General features: G+C 39.4%; 1 protein-coding gene across 8 annotated transcripts in view; it reads right to left on the bottom strand.

The window, feature by feature from the left end:
* CHL1 (cell adhesion molecule L1 like) overlaps nt 1-26,515 on the bottom strand; it is a 205,802-nt gene that overhangs the window by 125,847 nt on the left and 53,440 nt on the right. Inside the window, exons 3-4 of one of the 8 annotated variants that reach the window (XM_057311886.1) lie at nt 21,656-21,748; nt 20,235-20,325 (exon numbers count right to left, since the gene is read on the bottom strand). The exons of 6 other annotated variants lie outside the window; for them this stretch is intronic. The gene's annotated coding sequence lies outside the window, so the exon portion shown is untranslated. The remainder of the gene's footprint in view (nt 1-20,234; nt 20,326-21,655; nt 21,749-26,515) is intronic. One more of the 8 variants, XM_057311884.1, reaches the window with a different exon arrangement.

Below are 26,515 nucleotides of genomic sequence, written 5' to 3'. Positions count from 1 at the left end.
TCTGTTTAACTAAAGACAGCCTTAGTTGGCTTAATAGTTTTGAATGTTCTAATTTGCAGATGGTTTATCTTAGGCAAATATATTTACATTGAAATAGTAATATGTTTTAATATTAACATAAGTGTGTGTGTGTATGTGTGTGTGAATTCACAATGTTTTACAGGGATTAAAAGTTGCATGTGATATCATACTCTTTCTAGATTTGCCTTTTACGATATGGTAACCACTCGCCGCATTTAGTTATTTAAAGTTAAATTAGTTAAAATGAAAGATAATTAAAAATTTACTTTCTCAGTCACACTAATCACATGGAAAGTACTCAACAGCTACATGCAGCTAAAGATGCACATACTGGACGATGCAGATATAGGACATTTCCATCACTGAATAAAGTTTTATTGAGTAGATCTGGTGTAGACATTCATTTATACATTTATTTTTATTCATTTATTTTTGTTTCTTTACACAACAAACATTTATTAATGTGCCAAGCCCTGGGCTAAGCCATGGGACAAAATGATAACCAAATATAGATATTGTTCCAATTGTCATGAAATTTACATTCATATGGGATAAATAGACACTAACTAAATGTTCACACAAAGTTAAAACTGAAAATATGATAAGTCCTAAGAAGGAAAGGCAAGGGGTGTAATTTTAGAGGGAGAAGACTGATCTACCTAGGAAGATGACTCTAGTGAAGTTACCATTGACATGAGATAAAAGATGTGCAGGAGTTGGTTCAGCAAAGAGGAGAGAAAGTGTAGTAAACAGATAGATGATCATGTGCAAAGGCTCTGTGGTCAGAAGGGCCTGGAGAATGTGAGGGAGAAAAGGTCAATGTATAGGAACTGGTAAAGAGTGGGGGAATTTGGTCAAAGTTGATCCTGGTCTATATTATTGACACCTTGTGAGCAATGTAAAGAGCTTGTCTTTACCCAAAAAGAAATGGAAAGTAATTTTAAGCAGAAAGGTGGTGTGGTCAAATTTGTATTTCAAAAAGAATCTCTGGGTACAGTATGGAGAACTACCATATGGGCAAGTGTAGAAAAGAGTAGTTAGACACATCCATGCATGTTACTATCTCTCCACCTGCCACCTCTAGTTTAAATATAGGCGGGCAGATTATAATTTAACAACAAAAAGCATCCATATTAATATGGCTAAATTTTTAAAGGAGTTATTATGATAGAAAACTAACTTGACCTCAAACTTGTGGATATGATTATTTCATAATGTGTGATTTTTTTTTTTTTTCTATCCACAGAAGCAATAGGAGAAGGAATAGACAGGGAAGCATGTAAATATGCTGAATTTAGCTCCAAGCCAATACTGACGACACTGAATGGTAAAATAATAAAGGTCTGGAGAACCCAGCTCCTGAATAACATTAAAGGAGAAAACAGGGGCATCTGGGTGGCTCAGTCTGTTAAGTGTCAGACTCTTGGTTTTGGGTCAGGTCATGATCTCAGGGTTGTGAGATGGAGCTCCGTGGATCCTCGCTCAGCACGGAGTCTGCCTGGGATTTTTTCCCTCTTCCTCTCCCTCCTCTCTCTGTCTTTCTCTCTCTCAAATAAACCAAATCTTTTTTTAAAAGGAGATTAACAGAGGCTAAGGGGGAAATAACTAAGTTTGGGAATGATAATTATCCCGAAGAACTTAAAAAGCTTAAATACTTGTGTAAAAGACAGCTAAAGTAAAACACTTTAGACAGCTAAAGTAAAAGATTCAGGTTCCTAGACAAGGAACTCTCCATTGGCCAGGGTGGTGCAAAGTAACCACTTTCAGAGTGTGCAGGAGGGGCACACTCGTTTTTTGGCCATGAAAAATCCACCAAGCAAATGCTAGTTATTTTATACCCATTAAAAAAACACAAAAACTAACAGAAAAAAAAAAAACAAAAAACAAAAAATAAACCCAAAGTATGAACTCACTGTCGCTAGAATATTTGCAAAGCTCGTGCTTTCCTACAGTCTTTGCACCTGCTGCTCCCTTCACTTGAGTGGCTCCTTCCCAGATATTCACAGAGCCATCCTTCATTCAAATCTCTGGTCCAATGTCACCACTTCAGTGAGGTTTTCCTCGGCTAGCCCATCTAACAGTGGCCCCGTGTCCTCACTTTTACTTAATAGGAAGTATCATCACCTGACACTTTATTACCTCTTTATTGGCTTGACTGTTTGTTACCTCCTGATATTAGACTATAACTCCCACAAAGACAGAACTTTGTCTTATTCATCTCTATATCCCCAGCACCAAATGCCTGGCTCAACAAGTAATGGGGGCAAGGATGACTGAAGGGAGTGCAGGACGGATCACATTGTGAGTGGAGTCCAGCAATCAGTCGTCTTTGGAACTTATGCCACAAAATGTGTTGATTGCTGCTTTGAACTATTTCAATATAAACTCCTACCTGATCTTGCAATTTGTCTCCACAATGTAAACAACTCCATAGTCTTTCTAGTTATGAGACCTAAAATTCTCTTTTGCTTAGGGCTACTTGACACTGAAAGTATCATGGCCAATGTACTAACTTACCACACAAACTACATGAGGGAAGAATTCATCTTCCTTATTTCCACACAATAGTGCCTTGTAACAAATGAAGCCTGTGTTCTTGAAATGTTTCTGAGAGGAAAGAGGAAGAGAATAATGAAAGAACGCTTGAAATTTATGAACCAGAAGTACACATATTACTAAACCTAAGGCTTGGAAGAAGATCATAAAGTCCACTCAGAAATGACAAAGAACAGTGTGTTGATAAGAATAAAGACAAACAAAATTATGAACTGGAACTATGTCTGTCAGTACCCCTACGACTTGGGAGAGAACAGAAGAGTCTGCGCAAATTTTTCCAAGAACAAGGTAATAAGGATTATAGCGACAACGATAACAGAAATGTAGACACACTCTCTCTGAGACTTGCAAAAGGATAAGTAATTCCCCTAACATTTTTGGCACTGTGTACATGAGCTTGTATAAATGAAACATTTTAAATAACAGTAGCGGTATTATGGTAAAGCATAAAAACAATGAAAACTTTTAAGTAATTAATGGACATAAGAACTTACTGTATATAGCAATTGGTAAAATTATTTGTAGGCATGTTATTTAGGAGTATAAAAATTTCATTCACCCAATTCTGTTGAAATCCTGCTACATTGCAGAAAACGTCTACCATATGACTTCAGTCGGCACATATCAAAACAGTGTTTTATCACAACGCTATTTTTAATAGCTAGAGATATGACTACCAAATAGAAATGTCACAAAAACATGATCTCCACTTAACATGAAAGATGACTTTTCGTAAGAGGGCTTCAAACACAGCATGCGTATTAAAAGGAAGAACCAGGATGTGTGCTCGACGCACAGTTCTCCTCCCCACATTCATCAATGTTCACTTTGATTTCCCTTTCCTCTCTCCACTGCTCCTCTGAATCTATTTGTCAGATAACCATATTGCACGTTTCCTGACTTCCACAGCTTAGCATGAATATATCAGCTTTTGCAGCTCTGCATCCCTGGCTTCAACTGATGCCAATGTCCATTCCAAATTAAAAATTTTTGACAGTTTTTCTCCACCCTCACAAATGCCCTTCATTTCATCTCATGAGAATTTCCCATGTGGTAAATGTATCAAGCAGGTTTCTGTAATCTCTCTGACAGCCTCTCTGTCTAGGACTGGCTAGAAATAATCAGTGGGCACAAGGGTCGATGTTCAGAGAAAAAAAAAATAGGAGGCCTCATGGAGTTCTCCAATCCAGCTGAAATTGGTTGATCAAGGATCCTCGCCTCAGGTAGAGCATAAGCCTGAAATGATTTCACTTTTTTCCTCAAAGGTGGCTTTCAACACTATTTTGCCAAATTCTCCTTTCCCATCACTCTATGATATCGTGTCATTCCATAAGCCTCGTGTCACTTTTTATCACTAAAATTCAGGCTGATTCAAAGTGCTCCCTCCTTCCTCATTTCCTGCCAGAACTAAGGCAGGATGGAGTTTATTAAATGAGGAGAGGAATGCATTCTCCTATTTCATTCTTTCTCTTTCTGTAGCATCTTGGAATTATAATTGTTACTTCTAGCCTGATTGTCTGTTGGGTCAGCCCCTGCTCCAGCCCCAGGCACTTCCACCTCCATTCCCCCCTCCCCCATTTCTACCCCTCACTCCCCATCCCAGAATGATCCCAGAGCATTCTGCAGCTGGAGTCAAAGCACACTTAGCAACCCCCTTAGGTGAGGCACCCCCAGGACAGCTTGCACCCAGCCACTTACTATGGGGTCTATTTGAGCTATAGGACATTCATGCAACCCTGCAGGATCCAAAGGTAAAAGTATGAGCTGTTTGACTTGCCCATCCTATGACCTCTTCCCAACCCCCTGTCCTGCCCACCTTGGCACAGGCACACACCAGGAAGTCCACCCGTGATTCAGGTAACCAAACAGGGAACACACTGCCAGCTTCCCATCTCTCAGGCACATCAACCTGTTCAAAGGATTACATCAGACCCCTTCACTTGGCTTCGCATAAGGAAAAGTGCTACAGAAGGAGCCCCTCTTATCACAATGCACAATTTGCACAGTTTCAGAGAGCCACTCTCATCTTCTTGCCCCAAATGTTTCTGTACAGAAGCAGGGCAGCTGGTAATATTGGGGAACTCCAGCTTCTTTCAGCTCTTAGGAAGCCTCTGAGGAAGATTCTGGCCCTAAGATTTTATTCCTCTCTTTACTCAGATTTTATTTCCCTCTTACTAAAGATTAACTGGGCTAATCTATGTTTTCAGCTGTGAACTATAATTACTAATTTGGGATCCACAACAACAACAAAAATATAAGGTCCCACTCAACATCCTGTTATCTTATTTGTTTATTTATTTATAGATTTTATTTATTTATTTGACAAAGAGCGAGAGCACGCACAAGCAGGGGGAGGGGAAGGCAGAGGGAGAGGAAGAAGCAGGCTCCCTCCCAAGCAAAGAGCCCAACGTGGGGCTCGATCCCAGGTCCCCAGGATCACGACCTGAGCCGAAGGTAGAGCCCAGGCATTCCTAGTCAACAGTTCTTAATATATTTACCATGTCACCACTAGATATTCTATAAAATCTTATACTTTATTATTCCAAATTATTTTCCTCACTGTTTGAAATTAATATAATATAGAAGCTTGAGAAACCTACAGCCTTTTTCTGCAAAAGATTTTATCTAGGGAACACGTCTTGGGGCAAAACACATTAAAGCAGGAGTAAACATACAATGTAATAAGACAACGAATATGAATTGATAAATAAATAAAACTATAAAATAATAAATAAAGCAAAACAAAATAAAACTAAAGCAAGGTTTTTTATAAGACCTATCATTTCAGAATTGACCATCAACAGCAGAGTTAATCAAACTCATTGCAAAAATGACAATATCAAGGCAAATCCATTTCTCTGACAACCGTTACATTTTCTCCTTCAAAAACAAAAAGAAAGTATTCAATTTGCTTTTAACTGTCTCTTGGAAATTTCTTAAATCTATTTTCTTAACAGAATACCTCTTAAATCAGAGGGAGGATATTTGTTGCCAAAAGCTGTATAATATTTAGCATTTTTCTTGAGTTTTATGTAACAATTTAACAAAGAAAATCAACTTGAACCCAACCTTGCCCCTGAGATACACAGATGGGTTTAAGTAGGTGTAAACTTAAACTGGTAAAGATCATGAGATACATTGTATGAGGTGATTTTAGATCCTCAAAAGCAGAGATTTTACAGATCATGCTTTTGGTTTAATTTTCTTTTTGCAAAATAATAGCAAAAAATTCTCATAATTTTAAGCTAACATGAGCCACTAGAAACACCTCAATACTAAAAATTTCTTCAGAAGTGCATGCAATATTAAGAAGTCAATGGGAACTAAAACATGAACATAAAGTACAGGAAAATGAATAAGCCCAACCTGCCCTAAGGCCTAAATCGCCTCACAGTGGTTAATTTAGATCTTATGCAAAGCAAGTTGCTACCAGGGCAAGGAAACAAATTCTCATTATATTCGGTGCCCAGATATCACCAGGGAAATAATGACAAGATAGTCCTTCTCAGCATAATTTCAAAAAGAGATCTTGCTGCCAAATAAAATCGCCTTAACAAAAATGGTATCACTTAGCTGTTCAGTTAGTCAGTAGGCATTTATTTGAATTCTGTCGTATACGGTGAAGGAGCACAAAATAAATAGAGCACAGGGTCCTTACCACTGAGAAATATGAGATATACACTGGAAGTAACAGATGAATGAATGCAAGGAACCAGATGTGCCAATATGAAAAGTAATGAGGACAAATTATGCAGGTAAATGCTACGGGGATGCTCACACATGCTTTGTGATCAGCCAGCTCCCAGTAGACTCAGCTCCTACCATTTCAAGTAGGGGAAAGGGGAGATCCTCTCCTGGATGTTTTAGTCCATTCGGGCTGCTATAACAGAGTACCATAGTGTGGGTAGCTTAAAAGCAAGAGAAATGTACTTCTCACAGCTCTGGAGGCTGGGCAGCCCAAGATCAAGGTGCGAGCAGATGAAGTGTCTGGTAAGAACTGGATTCCCAGTTCACGGGTAGCTGTCTTTTTGCCGTGTCCTCACATGGCAGAAGGGGCGAGGGAGCTCTCTGATGTCTTTCTTGTAAGGACACTAATCTCATTCATGGGGGGCTCCCCCCTTAGGACGTAATCACCTCCCTAAATCCCCACCTCCAAATACTATCACACTGGGGATAAACTTCAACGTATGAATTTGGTTGGGGAACAAATACTCATTCTATACCACTGTGTCCTAAGATAATCAGGGAACAACTCTGATTAATAACTACTGTTTTAACAACTCTTGTTATGATATGAGTAAATAACTGTGTGTTAGCGTGTCCTAAACTAAAGCTCTCAGGTGCTGGCTTGCTGATTTAGGTCACCTCCCCGCCCCACTCTGATAGGTTAAAGCATCCCCATCCAGCTCACATGCGTTCGAAGCCGACCTCATTTGCTCTTACTTCACTTGTTCTAAATGAAAATGAAATTCGATGCCATCCTAACCTCCTAATGCAGGAAAACCACACACTCTATCAGCTTGGTTGTCACTGAGGGACAGTAGCACACACCACCCCAAAATGCACCATGTTGCCATGTGGATTATTTTGAGCTAAACACCATGAAGACCCAGCAGCCTCAAGAAGAGTTCTTTGTCTCTCCCTTAACTACCTAAAAAAAATTATTTTTTTAAGGTTTTATTTATTTATTTGAGCAAGAGAGAGAGAGAGAGCATGCACGGGGGGGGGGCGGGGGGCAGAGGGAAAGGGAGAAGAGGACTCCCCACTGACCAGAGAGCCTGATGTAGGGCTTGATCCCAGGGCCCTGAAATCGTGACCTGAGCTGAAGGTAGATGCTCAACTGACTGAGCCACCCAGGTTCCCCAAACCTAAAAGAATTTAGATAGAGGGTCTGTACCAGGAAGAGAGAGCTATTATCAGAGAAACTTTTAATATCAGAAAGACTTACCTGCATGAAAGGGCAAACATCTATTTACCAAATGTTTGCTCTTCTCATCTTCCTGTGAATTGCCTTCCTCCCCTTTGAAGCCCAGAATCCTACCCCCTTCTCAACTTAGGATGGTATACAAGCCTCAATTGCCTGACTGCCTGTGAGTCTCATATTTGTCCATAGGGCTCCCATATGCATGAAATTAAATTTGTTTTTCTCCTGTTAATCTTAGTTCAACTTAATTATTAGACCAGCCAAAGAACCCAGAAGGAAAGAAAGGAAAGGTTTTCAGCTCCTGTGCCACAAAGTAAGCTTCTGTCCTGAGGTTGCTGGCACCAAAGCCAGAGCTTAATGTTTTTACAAATAAAGAAAAACAAACAAACAACAACAACAACAAAAAAAACAATTGTGATGCCAACCTGTACCTTGGGTAAGGGGTTAGTTCCACAATCACCATCAACCACCAGGCATCTCAAAGAAATTTACAATCTGGGTAAAAATAGCATGCCTGCTGGGCAGATAGAACTTCGAGGTCAGCCCCTAGCCCCCTCTTCATTAGATTGCTGACACTGAGCCTCCCCCATGTGGAAATTCCAAAGCTGCCCCCAGTAAAGACAGAGCTCCTTTGCCATTAACTCACGTCATTGCTACAGGTGCCCATCAGCGCCACCTATAGGTTCAAAGGGACAGAGGCTTGAGCAGAGCCTGCTTTCCTATTGCTGGCACAGCTCTTGGTATCAAGTCCTGACTAACCTACATAATTCTTCAACGTGTAAGAAAGATTTTTCCCTAAGCATTTATACTTAACCAAGGATATTGCATACCAAAGTTGGCCACAGTTACTAACCTTACCAGATTTTATAGACCTTTTCACAACTGCCCCTAAGAATGTGATCTGCTCCTCGTAGACAAGTTGCACAGACGCAGAACCACCATTCCCACTTCAAATACCCACTGGTTTCATTTCTTTTTCTCTGCATGAAATTGTTTTGATGAGGTTGTGGAATATAGGTGAGGTTCAGTGGGGTGGAGTCCAGAGCCGACGACCAAGAAAGAATTCTTGAGACGTCTTTGGTGCAAAATGGTGGTTTATTAAAGCACGGGGACAGGACCCGTGGGCAGAAACAGCTGCTGCCCTGGGTTGTGAGGGGTGGCTGATTATACACTATGGGGCTGGAGGAAGGTAAGGAAAAAGGGAGTTTCAGGAAATACTTTCATACGTTAAAGAAGACTCACAGGATACCAGAGGTCTTGCCATTGTCAAGTTAAGGTTGTTTACCCCTCCAGTAAGGCATTAACATGAAGATAGTCGGGAACTTCCTGGAGGAACATTACACTCTGCCCACTTCTATCTATGGGTATCTGTCTATGGGCTGCAGGTTACAAAGACATTCAATTGTATCTACTTTCCCTTCCGGAAGCTAGGTTATTGATAGAAATGCTTTGTTCTTGTAGATTGTTAAGACATTTGTAAACTGAGGGAAACTCAAGTCTTGCAGGATTGTGGTCTCTATAGGTTACTATTTCTTTTTCTTTTAGGGCAGCCAGGAGTGCCTGAGGAATGTCACATACATCCTGGGGGGGGGGGTGCGTGGTGTCAGTTTCTGCTTTGACCTCAGCTTGCCTTCTGTTCCCTCATCAATTTGTTTATTTGTTTTTTTTTTTTTTTTTGTTTTTGTTTTTTTAAGAAGGCATTTTATTTAGACCAAGTTTCAAGAGGTTTTTAAGAACCTTGAATACCGGGAGAAATCTCTTCCATTCTAGAAGACTCCTAGAATGCTTGCCCAAATTTACCACCTCTCGTTCCAAACCACTCCCACCTTACAGCAACCATCAAGTTTTTAAAACCTTACAATCCCACCTCATCAAACCTTCTGCTTCACTGTGAATAGTTACAAGATTCTGGCATTACATTTTCCATACCTCGCCCACTTTGAATGCGTGTGAGGATAATATATTATTGTATGGAATCTAGAAACCTCCAGGCACAGGCCTATGCTCTTCCCACCATATATCATCATTTTTCTGGGCTTAAATCATATCAGTCAGATTTGCATTTCAACTCAGAAACACAGTAATTTTTGACGAAAGAAGTTAGGTGAAGCCCGATTCCTTAGAATGAGAACAATAAAAAAGGACAATTCTTTGGTGAGCAGTAAGTGATGTAAAAATGTCATAGCGGTGAGGGAACAGAAGGCAAGCTGAGGACAAAGCAGAAACTGACACCTCACCCCCCCACCCCCACCCCCGCCCAGGATGTATGTGACATTCCTCAGGCACTCCTGGCTGCCCTAAAAGAAAAAGAAATAGTAACCTATAGAGACCACAATCCTGCAAGACTTGAGTCTCCCTCAGTTTATAAATGTCTTAGCAATCTACAAGAACAAAGCATTTCTATCAATAACCTAGCTTCCGGAAGGGAATGTAAATACAATTAAATGTCCTTATAATCTGCAGCCTCCAGGAAGTTCCCAACTATCTTCATGTTAATGCCTTGCTAGAGGGAAAACAACTTTAACTTGACAACAGCAAGACCTCTGGTATCCTGTGAGTCTTCTTTAACGTATGAAATTCCTTTTGAAACCTCCCTTTTTCCTCACCTCCCCCAACCCCATAGTATATAACCATCCGCCCCTCGCCACCCGGGCAGCAGCTGTTTCTGCCCACGGGTCCTGTCCCGTGCTTAATAAACCACCATTTTGCACCAAAGACGTCTCAAGAATTCTTTCTTGGTCATCGGCTCCGGACTTCACCCCACTGAACCTCACCTATATTCCAAAACCACATCAATAGCAAATATTAATTGAGTGACATTATGTAAATGTTATAGCAAACTTTTATTGAATGCTTACTATGTGCTGCAAGCACTTAATGGGTATCATCTGATTTAATCTCATAAAAAGCTACCAGGTAAATATCGCCACTGTCTCAGTTTTACAGAAGAGGTTAGCGAGATACAGAAATGTTAAGCAATTTGGCCAAGTTCACACAACTAGCAAGTATGGGAGCCAGAACACAAACTTCAGCAGGCCACTCTCTTAGCTACGTTGCCAAACCACCAGTCAATTAAATAACTGTGTATTATGCAAATACAATATAAACACAGTTCCTGGCTCAAGGTAAAAGAGCCCACGAAATGGCTGTCATAGACGTAGCAGTCATAGTAGTCATAGCAAACATTAGGTATGATGCTTCTGTCACATGCCACAATGACATTAGTAGCAAATTTACTAAATAACAACTATTGAAAGCTGTATCTCCCTTGTGGTTCTTTCCTAAAACCCAAACTAAAACCTTTCAAAGTGCTCAGGATTGCTGACCAGGAAGCAATAACTGGAGAGGAATGTTTACATAGAAATATAGATGCGTAATTCACTTAGCGTGCTGCTCTTTTATGCAAATGATCCTGTATGAAAAGACAGAAGGTCTTTGTTTTCCAGAATGACATTTTCCCTACAACCCCAATACTATTTTATTAATCAGAATGTCCTTTGCTAAAAGACCAAGGATCATTCATTGTGAGAGTCAAATAATGAGCATTGACTTTGAACTTCCCAAATAGCCCCCAAGTCTGAGTATCTCAAAGACCGGAAGTGAGAATTTACCTTGGCAATCTTAATGTATGGCACGTAGTAGGTCCACAACATACATCTATACCATGCAGAAATGATACAGGTCAGGAACATTTTGTTAGTTTGATAGTCCTGCGTTATCAAAGATGTAAACTGCCAGCAAGTAGTCTCATTGTTGTTCCATATGAGTATTGTTTTCAAAACTACTTCTCCCTTTCTATTTATTTGGGAAACTATACATTCTTACTACTTTTGAGTTCTTTTTTTCTACTGCAATACCAATAGGAGCTCTACAAGATCATTTTCAGAATGATTCCCAAGGTATAGTAAAGAGCAATAAACGCAGGGGTTATGAACTACCGGTATCATTTACTGTGTGGGCTTGTTTTAAAAGCGCATAAAGAAATAATTCACTTGTCCTATTCATGTGGCAATGAATTTAGTGCCATTTGAATAGAGAACATAAAAAGACTCATTCAACTCATTTAACTACTAATTGGTTATCCTTATAGTAAGGTCTGAATGACAGAGATAGAGCAAAGCACCCAAGGGAGAAAAACTAAAATAAAAAACCGTGGGACATTTTTGCAAGTCTATCTAAGACAGTGGCAGTGCAGCCTGTTGACACTATCTATCTTAGATAAGCTGATTGCTGGAAAGGAACCCAGAAGAAAAGCTCAGTACTGTATGGTAACTAACATAATAAATAAATAAATAAATAAATAAATAAATAAATAAATAAATAAATAACAACAATAAAAAAAGCTCATTCTTTTCAAATCAATATTAGCACTTTGTGTTACCCCCATCTGGCACTGCACATGGATCCATTCAAAAGGTGTACCTTACACAATTGTGTGTAGCTACGAAGAAAGTAAAATATATATGGCATCATTAAAATCACTCTTTCCACATCCGCTAAGCCCACACGAATGTGGTTTGTGTTCTCTATAGTCCAAGAACTATAAAAATTTAAAAGATGCAGAAAAGCAAATAATGCATAAATAAAAAATGTAAAATAATTCTCATCTTTGAGAAAATGGACTCAATAAACCAGTGATGTAAATAAATTTCAGCTAGATAGAAAAACAAATATATAGATATGTGAATGATTTGGAGCAGTGAAATATGCAAGCTGGAAACAAGGGCCCTCTTATGATGTCCTGTATAGCACATCCAATTATTGGAAGTTTCCAGTAACAAATGAACACTTCCTTTCTCTAGCATTATTCTTCCTTAAGAGAAAACAAAATAACAAACAAGAAAGATGGCACAGGGTACAAAGAAGTAGCTGGCAAAATTCAGAACCATCATGGTATAAATGAGAAATTTTCAGTTAACTGTTCAGCAAGTCTATTACATTTTTTTTTTTTTAATTAACTACTCCAAGAGTCATAACCTCTTAATGCATCAATACCACCCTGGGGATGAGTCTGAATGAGCTCTTTCAGATGGCTAGGAGTTCATCTGATGAATCACCATTAGTCTCAAGGCACTGGAGTGGACAGAAGCAGGTTAATGGAGCAGCTCATTTCCGTTCTAAGGAACTCAGGTGCCGGAGCTTCTGGACTCTGCTTGGGAGCAACTCATTTAACAGAGAAATCTACAAAAAAATCTACTCTCCAAACTTCCTTCACTTAGCATGGCATGTATGTTGTCTTCATGTTTCAGCCATTCGGAATTCCACAGGGATGGCCAATCTTTAAATATCTAAACAAGAGCGTTAAAAAGCTGTCATTAAAGTGTGACAACTGACAGTAGTTCACCTGGTAGCTAAATGAGTAGAAGGCACCTCCAAAGATCCTAGAATCAAAGGCAACGAACTGCTCCTAGGTGTGTTGTATGTAGCTCACACAGCGGCTTTTGTGGAGGCTTAAATTAGTGTACTATCCGTTTCCCTTTCCTTTCTGTCCTTCCTTTTTTAAAGTTTATTTTTTTATTTAAGTCATCTATACATCCAACACGGGGTTCGGACTCATGACAGGGAGATTAAGAATCGCAAGCTCTTCTGACTGAGCCACCCAAGCACCCCATTAGCTTCCTTTTCTTTTCCTTTCCCTTATTTTTTCTTTTTTCTTTGCTTTTCTAGAGAGAAAGACAGAGACGGAGAGAGTGTGAGCAGAGGGAGGGGCAGAGGGAGTGAGAATCTCAAGCAGGCTTCCCGCTCAGTGCACAGCCCAACGTAGGGGCTTGAGCCCATGACCCTGAGATCATAACCTGAGAGGAAATCAAGAGTTGGACGCTTAACCGACTGAGCCACCCAGGTGCCCCAGCTTCCATTTCTTAAACATTAGGAGTTTTAACAGTAAAATTCAGATTTCTGTCCTTTTTATTAAAAAAACGTAGAAAGTCTGATGGCACAAGTCCTGCTTTTGGTACATGGCAATGACCTTCCAGAGCTGAGCAGAGCTTTCCACTCTTAAAAGAGGCTATTTTCTCTAGTGCTCCAGTCTCCACCATTCCCTATTGTCTTGTACCTCTCCTGATGCCTCACTCCTTCACATTTAAATGTGTGATACCAGCCCCATATCTACCGCAGATCTTAGCTGTGAATATACAACCTGTTAAAACTCTCAAACTAAATTACTGACTTAAAGAACTTATTAATAACATATATTGCTTATTTTTTATTAAAATGCTAAAGACTGAATTATAGTCCAGCAATAATTGTACTTCACAATTATTATCATTTTGTTCAAAATTTATTTCTCCTTATAAATACTGATTTAGTTCCTTTATAGCCAACCCTTAACTTTGTGGCTTCTATTTTTAAATATTCTATTCATTGTGTTTCAGATTTGACAGATATATTAAAAATCAAAGAGCCATACAGTTTTAAGGCTGGAATGTTTCTTCAGTATCATTTAGCTGCAAATCTTATATTTTTACAAGTAAGAAATCAATAAATGTGTGACCTTTGGAAGGCACACAGGTAGTGAATATGAAATCCAATGATGGAATATGATTTTTTAACCTCAGCTCAATGTTTAATTTTAGTAGTAACTGGCCTTTCCTATCACATAATGTTTCATGAAGGAAAAATAATACCATTTTCTGAATACAGCATTCTTCCTCCTCTTTCTCTTTCCTTCCTTCCCTCTCTCTCATCTCTCCCTTTTTCTTTTCTTCTTCTCTCCCTACTTACTTTCCTTGCCTTCCTCTGTCTTTCTCCCTGCTTCTCTTCCTCTTTACTTCCTTCTTTTAGGACCCAATACTTTAGCTGAAGGTAAAAATTATATAAACATCATGCTAAACAGACAATGTTTCAGTGGACAGCTGCACTGAGTAATTGAGTAGACAACTTTTTCTTCATTATGCTTATATTATGCAATATTGGACTTTCTTCTTGTACAATGATCAAAGGTAAAAACACAGAATGTGTCCTAGTCCAGCTAGCTGGGAGGCAGAACTAAGTGACCAAACCATTGTGGGATTTAACAGCTTAGCTCGTCATTCAGATTATTCTCATTTACTTCCGAAAAACAAATCAAGGATAAGTAATTCAATAAGTAAAAAATGGGGCAGACAGAAAGGCTTCTCAAACTGTCTCGAACTCAAAAACCAGGCTGATTTCCAATAAACTAAGTGGTTGCAGAGCCGCCAATGTCTCATAGAAAAGTCTGAGAAGAATAACTTAATTTAAAAACCATTTTGGCTTTCCTAATCTTATTTGTTTCTTATTGCTCTTCTCCCTTATTTTATTAGTAATGAAGTTTATGGAAAATAAGAATTTCTTCTTCCATGGAAAGGCTTTATGCAGATTTTTTTCTTCCCACTATGCATTGAATTTTTGAGATCAGCATTTTGAACAAGTTTCACAAACGACAGCCCAGCTGTCAGTGAGGTGACTTTCTAAAATGATCTACCCGGGACTTGTTTGGTAAGCTACAGTAGTCTGCTGGTACTCATGTATGTACAGATTTTTGCTGTCACACTAGCAATGGAATGGGATTTAGGAAGTAGGAGTGAACGCTCAAGCTATGGTGGCATCATAGTCAAAAACAGGATTTTACTAAGTTCCTTCCATCTCTTTAAATAGCAAACCTACATTATAGCAAATGGTATGATTTGGGAGGTAGTGATCCTCAAGTGGTCAGTAATGTGCAAATGCCTTAAAATTTAAGATCTAAAAGATCATATACTAATGTCTTGATACAGACATGTCTTCTTCTAAGAATGTAAAGGTAGATGGCCATTTTTCAGTATTTTAAAAATGTGCTCCCTATACTTTGGTTTTGGTTTTGGTGTACCGAGCATTGTGCGCACTTATGCAAAAACAGCCGTGCTAAAATTTTAGAATACAGACGGGTCCCTACAGCACTGGGCCCCATTGTCAGAAATTCTAATTCAGCAGGTACACTGGGGGTTCCAAGAATCTGCATATGTAATTAACCTGCCAAATCATTCTTTTTTTTTTTTAAGTTTTTTTTTTTTTTTTTAAAGATTTTATTTATTTATTCGACAGAGATAGAGACAGCCAGCGAGAGAGGGAACACAAGCAGGGGGAGTGGGAGAGGAAGAAGCAGGCTCATAGCGAAAGAGCCTGATGTGGGGCTTGATCCCATAACGCCGGGATCACGCCCTGAGCCGAAGGCAGACGCTTAACCGCTGTGCCACCCAGGCGCCCCCCAAATCATTCTTTTACTTATTTATTCAGTTATTCATTTTTACAAACCCATTGTGACAAATATTACACTGTGTGCTACGTATTATGGATAGAGTGGTGAAAAAAACAAAGTCCCTGCTTTTATAAATTGTTTTAACCCGTAAATAAAGATACATAAAATGTAGGGAGTGACAAGAGCTAGGGATAGATACCAAGGATGGAGCAACGGCAAGCAAAGGAGAATGAGGGGGCCTCTCAGACTAGATCCTGCTGATCCAAGTGACTCAGAGACCAAACCTGGAGAAATACTCCCTTGAAACAGGCTAAGGAAAAATACTATCTGTGCCAAGCTCGAACCTAGTGTCAGATATTTCATGTTCTCAAATTTCCCACTTTTCTTGGTACTTAGCAGTTCACTCATATGTCCCTGCAATTCCTACCCCCGCCCCCTCACCTGCCCCCTCACCACACACACAACACAGATCACACATATTTTTATTAGAAAGCTGTTGCCCAAAGTTTAAAATAAAGAAGGCTTGGCATCACTGTAGTGTGAAAAAGAAAGAGTCTGTTAATAAACAATGTGATGAAATTGCCAAAAAGTTGGTGATCCTAGGTGAAAGAAGTATGGTACCTAGAATACAGGATGTGATTGTTACACTTTATTTTATTCCACTCAGGAAACTCCTCATAAGTTGTATTCAGGTCTAAGTGCTTGGATTTAAAACTGACTCAGACCAAGTGAGCTTATTCAGAGGCAAGCTCCCAAGATGGGAGGAGGGATTAGCACCATATCATGGAAAGAAAAGGTGAAAGAGTTAGGGTTGTTTCTGTCTTCCTGGAAACCAGATGACGTTAGTGAGACATAAAACCTCTCTTCAAACATCGGAAGGATATAGGGAAAGGATGAGATTTTGTTGTCTGTGGTCCCACAAGGCAGAAGTGAGAGAAACAGATGCAAATTCCTAACCCCAGGTTTGCAATTATATGAACATGGACTCGAAAGCCTCAGGAGGAAGACCCCGTATGAGAGAAGAGGAAGTAGAGGTTGGTGACCACACACTGGGTGGTGCAAAGGTCTTCAAGACCCAAATGCACGGTGGCATTAAAGGACCACGGGGGTCTGCTAAGAGAACCTGTGACGCACGATTCCTGTTCCATGACTCATAATAGCATGACTGATTGACCCCATGAAACAATACTCCCTCTCACTCCCCGGGCATCTCAAACCAGAAGTGACGCTGGTGCTGCCTGGACAGTCAGCCACGTGGGAAGAAGGGAATGCTATGATCAGAGGTAGGTGGACTTTCCAAGGGTCCTACGTGTCCTTTCAGCGCTTGCTCCTTCCTGGGGGGCTGCCCCCTTCTAGCATCCCTAGTCATCTCCCAAGTGGCCCCCACCAATCTGTCCACACGTCCCCAGAACAAGCTGCCTCTTTAAGAGCCACCCAGGCAGGTGCTCCCCAAGAGTCTATCTTTTCCAAGATGAGATATCAGAATTAATGAAATCAACAACTTCAATGCTTTTCAATCCCTTCAAATGATATACATTCATGATGTGTTTCATAAGCATGCATTACTTGTAGGTATTTTTAATTGACTCTCTTATTTAAATTAAAATATCTTAATGTGTTCTCTCGCAACTATAAATGGGAAATCGGCATTGTTTTACATGAAAATAAACTCAATGAAACCTAACCAATTAAGTTCTAGAGAGACATTGTGACCAGCGGACTCCTGGATTTTGAAGTCTGGACTCTCTTTATGAAAAAGAGATGGAGGAAAGTGTTAAAAATGTATAAAATCATGCCATCACAAAACTAGCCTTTGACTTAATCTGAAGTACCAGAAAAAAATTTAAAGGAAACAAATGTCTGCTTTACATTGAGTCTATTATTTAATTATATTTAATCTTAGATTGCCTCTGATCACCTTATATCCCATCGGTAGTATCTATCCCATCATTTGGGATATACTGAACTGATCAAAGCTAATGTACCCATGTTAGGAGTGACATGAAGCCTTGAGGCACTGAAGTTACCCAGGTGGGCAAAACTTCAAGGAAAAATGAACTAGAGAATGGCAGGCACCACGGAAAATCCACAGAGACATCTTTAGTCACCTACATATTAGGCCCCCCTTGAACTGGAATTTCCATATAAGGACAACCACAGAGATAGGCAGCACTCAGTTCTGCCTCCTAATGCAGTTCCCATTCACCTAGATTCCAGGGCGGCAATACAAGGTTGCCCAGCTAAAACAGTTCACTCCTTCAGTCATCCAAAAAATACACTCAGCAATGACTGTGTACCATGTACTCTTCTAGATACTGGAAACACAAAACCAAAAACACAGACAAGGTTCCTGCCCTTACCTCCATATTTACATGGGTTCATGGGGGCAAGAGAGCTAGTACAAATAAGCCAGGGTTTCTCAACCCAGCATGATGGACATTTTGGGAAGGTACTTCCTTTTTTTGTAGGAGGCTGTCCTGCACACAAAAAACAGGACTCTAATCACTAGATATCACTAGCAACAGTCCCACCACACACCCCAGTTGTGACAACCAAAAATGTTCTCTAGATATTACTAAATGTCCCCTGAAGGACAAAATCACCCTTGGTTGAAAACACTGCCCTGAGGCCTTCTTCTCTATATCCAAAGCAAGAGTGCTGCTCTGCACAGCTCGAGGGAGTACCATTCGTTGCAATTCTGTGTGAAGTTACCCCTCACAGTTGTGCAACAACTGTACATCACTCAAAAGGAGCAGCTCTGCTTTGCTGTGCCATGGGTGGAATTACATGCTCCGGTGGTGATATACAATGATTTGGAAGTTTAATAAACAACTAGGATAGAGAATACCTATCGGAGTTCTACTGCATTTTTAAATTGCACTCATGAATACTGCTTCTCTTTTGTGTGTTCTCTCCATCATGCACACACAGACACATACAGAGGTTTGGAACCCTCTTACTTTGTTTGATGTCTTTACTTCTAAGCAGCAGCCCAAAAAAAGCAATGAGGCAAAAGCATTATTGATGAATGGTTGCTATATAATTCTAGATAATTCACTGTTCTTTTGGAAATGAGAACACGAATCTTAGGAACTTTGAAAGTTGTGAGTGTGTCAGTAGACAAAGGAAGACATATCCTTGATCCACAGACACCTTCTTTTTAGACATGAGAACAGACTAATGTTTCTCAGCCCTGGCAGTCCAAAAGAATCACAGGTGTAAGCTGCAAAAAGCAACCACCACCACCATCCCCACCACCACAAAATAGCTATCTGGGCTCCAGCTACGGTTTTAGAAGATCTTCCAGAGAACCTTAGATCTAAAAAGTGCCACAGGTAATTATTACAGGCAGTCAAAGGTGAGAACTATTGTTCTAAGTTGTCAAGAGACACTGGGGGAAAATCATGCAGAAAAATAAGGCCTGAGGCTCATGTATGTTTCATTTATCTCTGCATCTTCCAGACTGCAGATACTACGTTGTGTCTGCCACACTTTGTATTTGCCCTAAATAAATGAAAATGCTTAGCATTCAGACTTCTTCCAGACAGGATACCAAGATAGTTTGGGGTGTGTATGTGTGTGTGCGCGTCTACACACACACACACACACACCCCATCAGTTACCAAAGACAAAAATTAGGTATGGTGCTCATCTGTGCTTCTCTGTGACCTAGAAGTTACTGAATTCCAAGGGTCATTTGAATGGCCCCACAATGTAAATCCATGTGGTATAAACCATGATCACCGAAAATGTCTGAAAATGTTTTCATAATCCCACGAAACTCTAGGAAATCGTCCATGTTGCCTTTGAATCATAACAACCGGAACTCTAGTCTTATCAGTGGATAAAGAAAGAATTTTTTAAACTATACACAATTAACTAAGTCACAACAAATTACTCAAAACATCCTTTTTCCCAGAAAACAACTGCTTTTTGAGACCGTAATTATAGTAGGAAACCACTGAGAAGGCTAAGAATGAAAGGGTCTATGAATAGCATTCTGAAAGGAAAAAATAAATGCTAGTAAAATTTCATAGGGCAGAAATGGGCCTCAAAGGGCAGACCCATGTAGCTAGAGACAGCAGTAGGCAGATCCTGCTGCATGAGCAGAAAGAAGGGCAGAAACAATTAAAAATACAAGTCTAATTTCTTTGCATGGTTTACGTAGCCCTGCATTGTCTGCTACCCACCACCTTCTCAAGCCTCTTTCCTTCCAGCTCCCTGTGTTCCAGCTACAGTTGTTATCTTCAAGACCCTAGAGAAGGCCTAGCCCTTTCTCCACTCAGACTGCAGAGCTCAACTTCTCCCAGCTCTGACAGCTCTCAGGCCACTTTACCTCCTCACAGAGGCCTCCTCGCGAGCTGGGGCAAGGAATCTTCACAAGTCAGCACAGCACGCTGGTTTTCTGAGAAGCAGACCCTGGTCTATGAATGAGGGATTGGAGATCAAAGCTTGGGGAAGGGATAGGGAGGAAGGTGAACTGGACAAAAGGAGAAGCGGAGCTGTAGTACAGAGTCAAGAGGAGCCTCAGCCTACCTTACAGGGAGTTCTGGGGTGGGCATGATCCTTAGAGCTGTCCTGAGTTGGGCCTTTATCCCTCCACAACAGGCCTTAGATGAGGGCTGCCCTGGAAAGGACACATGACCTTGAGCAAGGGAGCACTCTCTTCAGCGGTGGCAACCTAATGGGTTGGGAGGTGACATGTGGGGGCTGATTGCTGGCAGCACTCCAAGAAGGATGGGGAGTAACTGGTTCTCAAAGGCTGATCGGGACAGGGCATTACAGAACCCACTACTGCAACTTTATCTCACTGTCCCTCCATTTTCTCATTTGTAAAATGGGGATGATACTAACAATCTTAAAAGATGTACAATATCTAACAATATCGTGTTAGATTGGCTCAATGTAAAGCTTTACATTGGCTCAATGTAAAGCTCTCAATAAATGCTAAATTTGCATCTTTACCTAATCTATTCAGGAAAGGATATGGATGCATATCCTTTAATCAGAGAGCTTTTTTTTTTTTTTTTTTTTTTAAACTATTCCTTCCTTTCTCCCTTCATCCATTCACTCACCCAATATTTACTGAGTGCCTACTAGGTGGTAGGGATTTTCTAATGCCTGAGGGAAAGTATTCCAAGTTCTTATCCAAATAGAGCTTACATTTTAGTAATGGGAAGGGGGAAAAAAAGCATGTAAATAAATAAGTAATAAGACACTGTTGGGAGTAATAAATCTTAACTGAAGGATAAAGAAATGTTTCTTAGGATACTGTATTATTGGATTCTATTAGTGGGTCACAAAAATCCAAACCAAACTAACTTAATTAAGTGAATTTATTGGCCTACAAACCAAAAGTGGAGGAAACACAGAGGCAGAACTAGCCCCAGAGACCTCTTGATTCTGGAACCCAAACACCATCAAGACTGTCTTGCTTTACTGTTGTTTCTGTGTTGCTTGTTTGAGGCATCCTGTGTTGTGACCAGACTGTTATTCCAGCTTGAGTTTAATAAATCCCCAGTGAAGAACTCGTCATGACCAAATTTACATTGACTGTCCCACCTCTAGAACTATGGTGCTGTGGGAACATGACTGCCTCATAATTTTATTTACACACACACACACACACACACACACACACACACCCTTATGGCTAGGGCCATAAAAGTAAAGTTAATAATAACTATGGAGCTTTTACCATGCATAAAATATAATACAATTAAATAATTCATCTATTAAAAAACTAAGTACTATCATCTCTTCTTTATTGATGAAAAAACTAAGGCTTGAGGAGATTAACTTGCAAGAGCACACATAAATAGTATATACTGAAGGTCATATTCAAGCCCACTTAAATCAGATCTCCAAACCACACACTCATAACCACTAGACAATTAGGCCATACTAATGGGGGTTACTATATAGTTATATCATAATTAGTATAATTATTTCATTACCTTAATTAATCCATGATAATTGGTCTTCCATCCAACATGAAGGCATGATAATTGGGCACTCACAAATGAAAAGCATATCCATACAGAGGCTGACTAAATGGGAAATATTGTAAGAAAAAATAGCAAGGGAAATCAACATGAAATACTATTTAATGCTACAATCCTTGAGACCAATCAGATAATAATTGACCAATTTAACCAGATCTAATTCATGTAGGGGTTTGCATGCTTCCATTCAGTTGAGTAGGGTCTAGAGTACATTTGAAAATCAGTGAGGCACCGTGAAGTGTGTACTAGTCCAAAAGTTGGGAGGTAGAAATGTAATTCCAATTCAAAAAACACGCAGTTGACCTTGAGAGGGTCAACATCTCAGTTTTCTAACCTGTAATATAGAAATAGTAGCACCTGGGCTACCTAGTTAATGCATTTAATATGTATCCCTTAAGGGTAAAGATACAGATAAACATGAAAGCACTCAGACTGTTTATCAAGCAAAACACAGCAGTGAGGTTTTAAAATACCAAATAGAAAAAATATGTGTCTGTATTCTTTCTTCTATTTGTGACAGTATAAAAAAAGATTCAATGTTTAACAAAATACGTCAAAAGAAAACTTTTAAAGCTGATACAACTGTAATTTAAGTGAAGCATAAGAAGATGCCCCAATCAAACCAAATATTTACACATTCAAATAACTAACAAGGTATAAATCATTTTCCCCTTTCTAGATTCAGATATGTTACAAAATTTTATTTTGACCAAAATAAGTTTATAAGTATTCTTATGTATTTAATAAGAGAAAAAGAAAACATTTTCCTAATGGTCTTTCTAGATGTAATGGTTGAAAACTTTGGCTTGAAGCCTCATTTTTTACCATTTTATTTTACAGTCCTTGAATTTCAATTTCCAACTCAGCTTGATATTTTTAGTTGGAAAACTAAATTCATTTTAAATAGGACTGTAAAAATGTGACAATTACAAAGGGAATGATTTGAGAAACCAGCCATAATGGGAAATTAAATGTCCCACCGAAACACTTTAAAGGCCTTTTAGCAGAAGAAATGTGTGCCATAACATTTAATCTAAGATAATAGAAACTTCTAAAATGTGGATTAAAGAAATGTAAGTAAAGTTGCTAAAAAGTGGAACTGTGTTTCTTTTCAAAGTCTACTTCCCCAATACAAATTAGAACCACAATGAGATACCACCGCCCACCAGTCAAAACGGCTAAAATTAACAAGTCAGGAAAAGACAGATGTTGATGAGGATGTGGAGAAAGGGGAACCCTCTTACACTGCTGGTGGGAATGCGAGCTGGTGCAGCCACTCCGGAAAACAGGGAGGAGGTTCCTCAAGAAATTGAAAATAGAGCTCTACGCTATGACCCAGCAATTGCACTACTAGGTATTTACCCCAGAGATACAAATGTAGTGATCCGAAGGGGCACCTGCACCCCAGTGTTTTCAGCAGCAGTGCATGCTGTACTAAGAAAGGGAGATTATATTGCTCAGGGTGCTTACGATGCTTTAATGTAGTTCTTCTTTCCCCTTCCTTCTCCTGCTTTCTTTTGCCTCTTTGCAGAGAGTATTGTGGTTTATGTAGAGGCACTAATCTTTGATCTTTGTGCATGAGGCTTTCTTCCACTGTAGGATCATTTATGACAGCCTAAATTAGCCTTTGATCAGAAGCTTTGATTTACTTCTTAATTCTTTGCTTCATCACTAGGCTCTGAAATGTGTTTGCTCCCGCTGCCTCCCCAGTTCAGTTGGTGATAGCAGTGATGTATTTCATTGGTTTGTTTCTTCTCTGAGGCCTCAAATATTTGCACATGTGTGCAGTTCGATAAAAAATGCTGTTTAGGGGAGATGCCTATGATTTGTGTCAATGTTATACATGATATTTTTCCCCAACATGAATTGCCTTAGGGCAAAAATGGCATTTTGTTGAGAAAACACAATTTTCTCTTCTCAATGGATTTCACTGTAAGTCATTTGTTTGGTTGTGCTACATAATTTCATGGATATCTTATTTGTGCAGTGTGTCATGTTGCTACTTGAAAACTCCTTTTAAGTAACAACATAAGATCCGAAGTGTCCATTTATTAAAAAGATCACTCAAGGTTTCCTGGGTTTCAGTGTCTCTTTGTCTTGAATATTTTAATGGTCATTTTACTTCAGTCTTCCCTCTGCAATGAAATAGCAACTGTTTTCCTACTGATAAAGGACTCTGCCTTCTGAAATTACCAAGAAAGAAAAAATAAATTTAAAAATTAGGAAATGGCTGTAAGACTGAACTCAACCCCATCAAAATCTTAAAAACCAACAGACTAGCAGTTAAACAAAAATGTGCAAAACCATCATAGACCTGGGCTTACAAACAGAATTTTCCACACATTGCTCATTCTACGATCATTTGATTTTGAGATGCCATTTCCCTAGTGACTTAAAATCTTCCTATAGCATTTTAAGAGCATTTCTATATATCCTAGCCTCCCTTTGGAGCCCTCCTTGAGTTTTTCATCCCTTGGAGATCACATTTATTTGTGTACATGATTTGAGTGAAAGCAAATCCAATAAGACTCCAGTTGAAACAAACGTATTTTTGGCACCTCAGTACCGAAATTATGTATGCAAATTGGAGGTGGTCCAAAGAACAGCCAAGAGAATGATGAAGGGAATGGAGTGCTTGGCTGAGGAAGAAATGTAAGGCTTCTAAATGTCCCAAAGTGGGTAAACAACAATAAAGGAACATAACAGCTCATAAATATTTAAAAGGTGTAAACATCAAATATGGATAGGGATGATTAATTCTGGACAAGGGCATGGAGTTAGTTCTGATTATATAATTGAAAAGAAAGAGGGGGGACAAAAAGAAAAGAAAGAGGATACTGTTTAGTATCATCATTTTGAAACATGAAACATTAATTATTTATGCAAAATATTCTAGCATGTAATGGAATCTTATCACTTTGGAATATCTCATTTCAAGAGATGCTGAAAAACTTAACAATTATGCAAAAGAAGAGAACTTTTTTCTGAGGAATTCGATTTTACTTATCTTCCACTTAGGTTTTCTTTTGATAATTAATTAATTAATTAATTTAGAGAGAGTGTGAGCGGGGCGGGGGTGGAGAGAACGGATCTCGATCACAGTTGGGCGCCGGGATTGGGGCTTGATCTCATGACTCTGAGATCATGACTTGCACCGAAATCAAGAGTCAGATGTTTAACCAACTGAGCTGCCCAGGAGTCACCCCCACCACTTAGGCTTTCTTGAGAGAGATTTCCATTTTGCAGAATATTACTTTGACAATACCTCATGCTTCTACTTCCTAGTGGTCCTGAAGTGAATTAGCCATATGCCAATGACGAGACCAGGTCCCACTTAACCAGGTAGGGAAATCATAGAGAGGAGAGTTAAGGGAACATCAAAATTTATCAGAAACCAAGTTTGAGATTAGAAACTCCTAAGAAGATTATATAGATTAGAGAACCTAGAAAAGCAATCCTGCAATTTAGCACAGAAGATGCCCAAGGCAGCCACATGCAGAAGAATGAAACTGAACCATCTCCTTACACCATACACAAAAATAAACTCAACATGGATGAAAAACCTAAACGTGAGACAGGAATCCATCAAAATCCTAGAAGAGAACACAGGCAGCAACCTCTTTGACCTCACCTGCAGCAACTTCTGGCTTGACATGTCTCCAAACGCAACAGAAACAAAAGCAAAAATGAACTATCGGGACTTCCTCAAGATAAAAAGCTTTTGCACGGTGAGGAAACAGTCAACAAAACCAAAAGAAAACCGACAGAAAGGGAGAAAATATTTGCAAATGTGTTATCAGATAAAGGCTTAGTATCCAAAATCTATAAAAAAGGTATCAAACTCAACACCCAAAGCACAAATAATCCAGTCAAGAAATGGGCAGAAGACATGGATAGACATCTCCCCAAAGAGGACAGACAAATGGCCAATAGACACTGAAAAAATGTTCAACATCACTTGGCATCAGGGAAATACAAATCAAAACCACAATGAGATACCACCGCACACCAGTCAAAATGGTTAAAATTAACAAGACAGGAAATGATGAATGTTGTTGAGGATGCAAAGAAAGGGGAACCCTCTTACACTGCTGATGGGAATGCAAGCTGGCGCAGCCACTCTGGAAAACAATATGGAGGTTCCTCAAAAAGTTAAAAATAAAGCTGCCCTATGGCCCAGCAATTGCACTACTAGGTATATTTACCCAAAAGATACAAATGTAGTGATCCAAAGGAGCACCTGCACCCCAATATTTATAACAGCAACGTCCGCAATAGCCAAACTATGGTAAGAGCCCAGATGTCCATCAACAGATGAATGGGTAAAGAAGTCGTGTGTGTATACACACACACACACACACACACACACACACACAGAGTAGGATATTACTCAGCCTTGAAAAAAGTGAAATCTTGCCATTTGCAACGATGTGGGTGGAACTAGAGGGTATTATGTTAAGTGAAATAAGACAATCAGAGAAAGACAATTAACATATGATTTTACTCACATGTAGAATTTAAGAAACAAAACAGAGAATCATGGAGGAAGGGAAGGAAAAATAAAACAAGACAAAGTCAGAGAGGGAGACAAACCAAAAGAGACTTTTAACCATAGGAAACAAACAGGGTTGCTGGAGGGGAGTGGGGTGGGGGAATGGGGTAACTGCATGATGAGCATTAAGGAGAGCACACGATGTAATGAGCACTGGGTATTATATACAACTGATGAATCACTGAACTTTACCTCTGAAATTAATAGTACATATGTTTTTTTAATTTATTTTTTTTATTTTTTATTATGTTAGTCACCAT

The sequence above is a fragment of the Ursus arctos genome, unplaced genomic scaffold (assembly GCF_023065955.2).
Source record: "Ursus arctos isolate Adak ecotype North America unplaced genomic scaffold, UrsArc2.0 scaffold_14, whole genome shotgun sequence".
Taxonomy (NCBI): domain Eukaryota; kingdom Metazoa; phylum Chordata; class Mammalia; order Carnivora; family Ursidae; genus Ursus; species Ursus arctos.
This window is presented reverse-complemented; position numbering and strand designations above follow the sequence as displayed.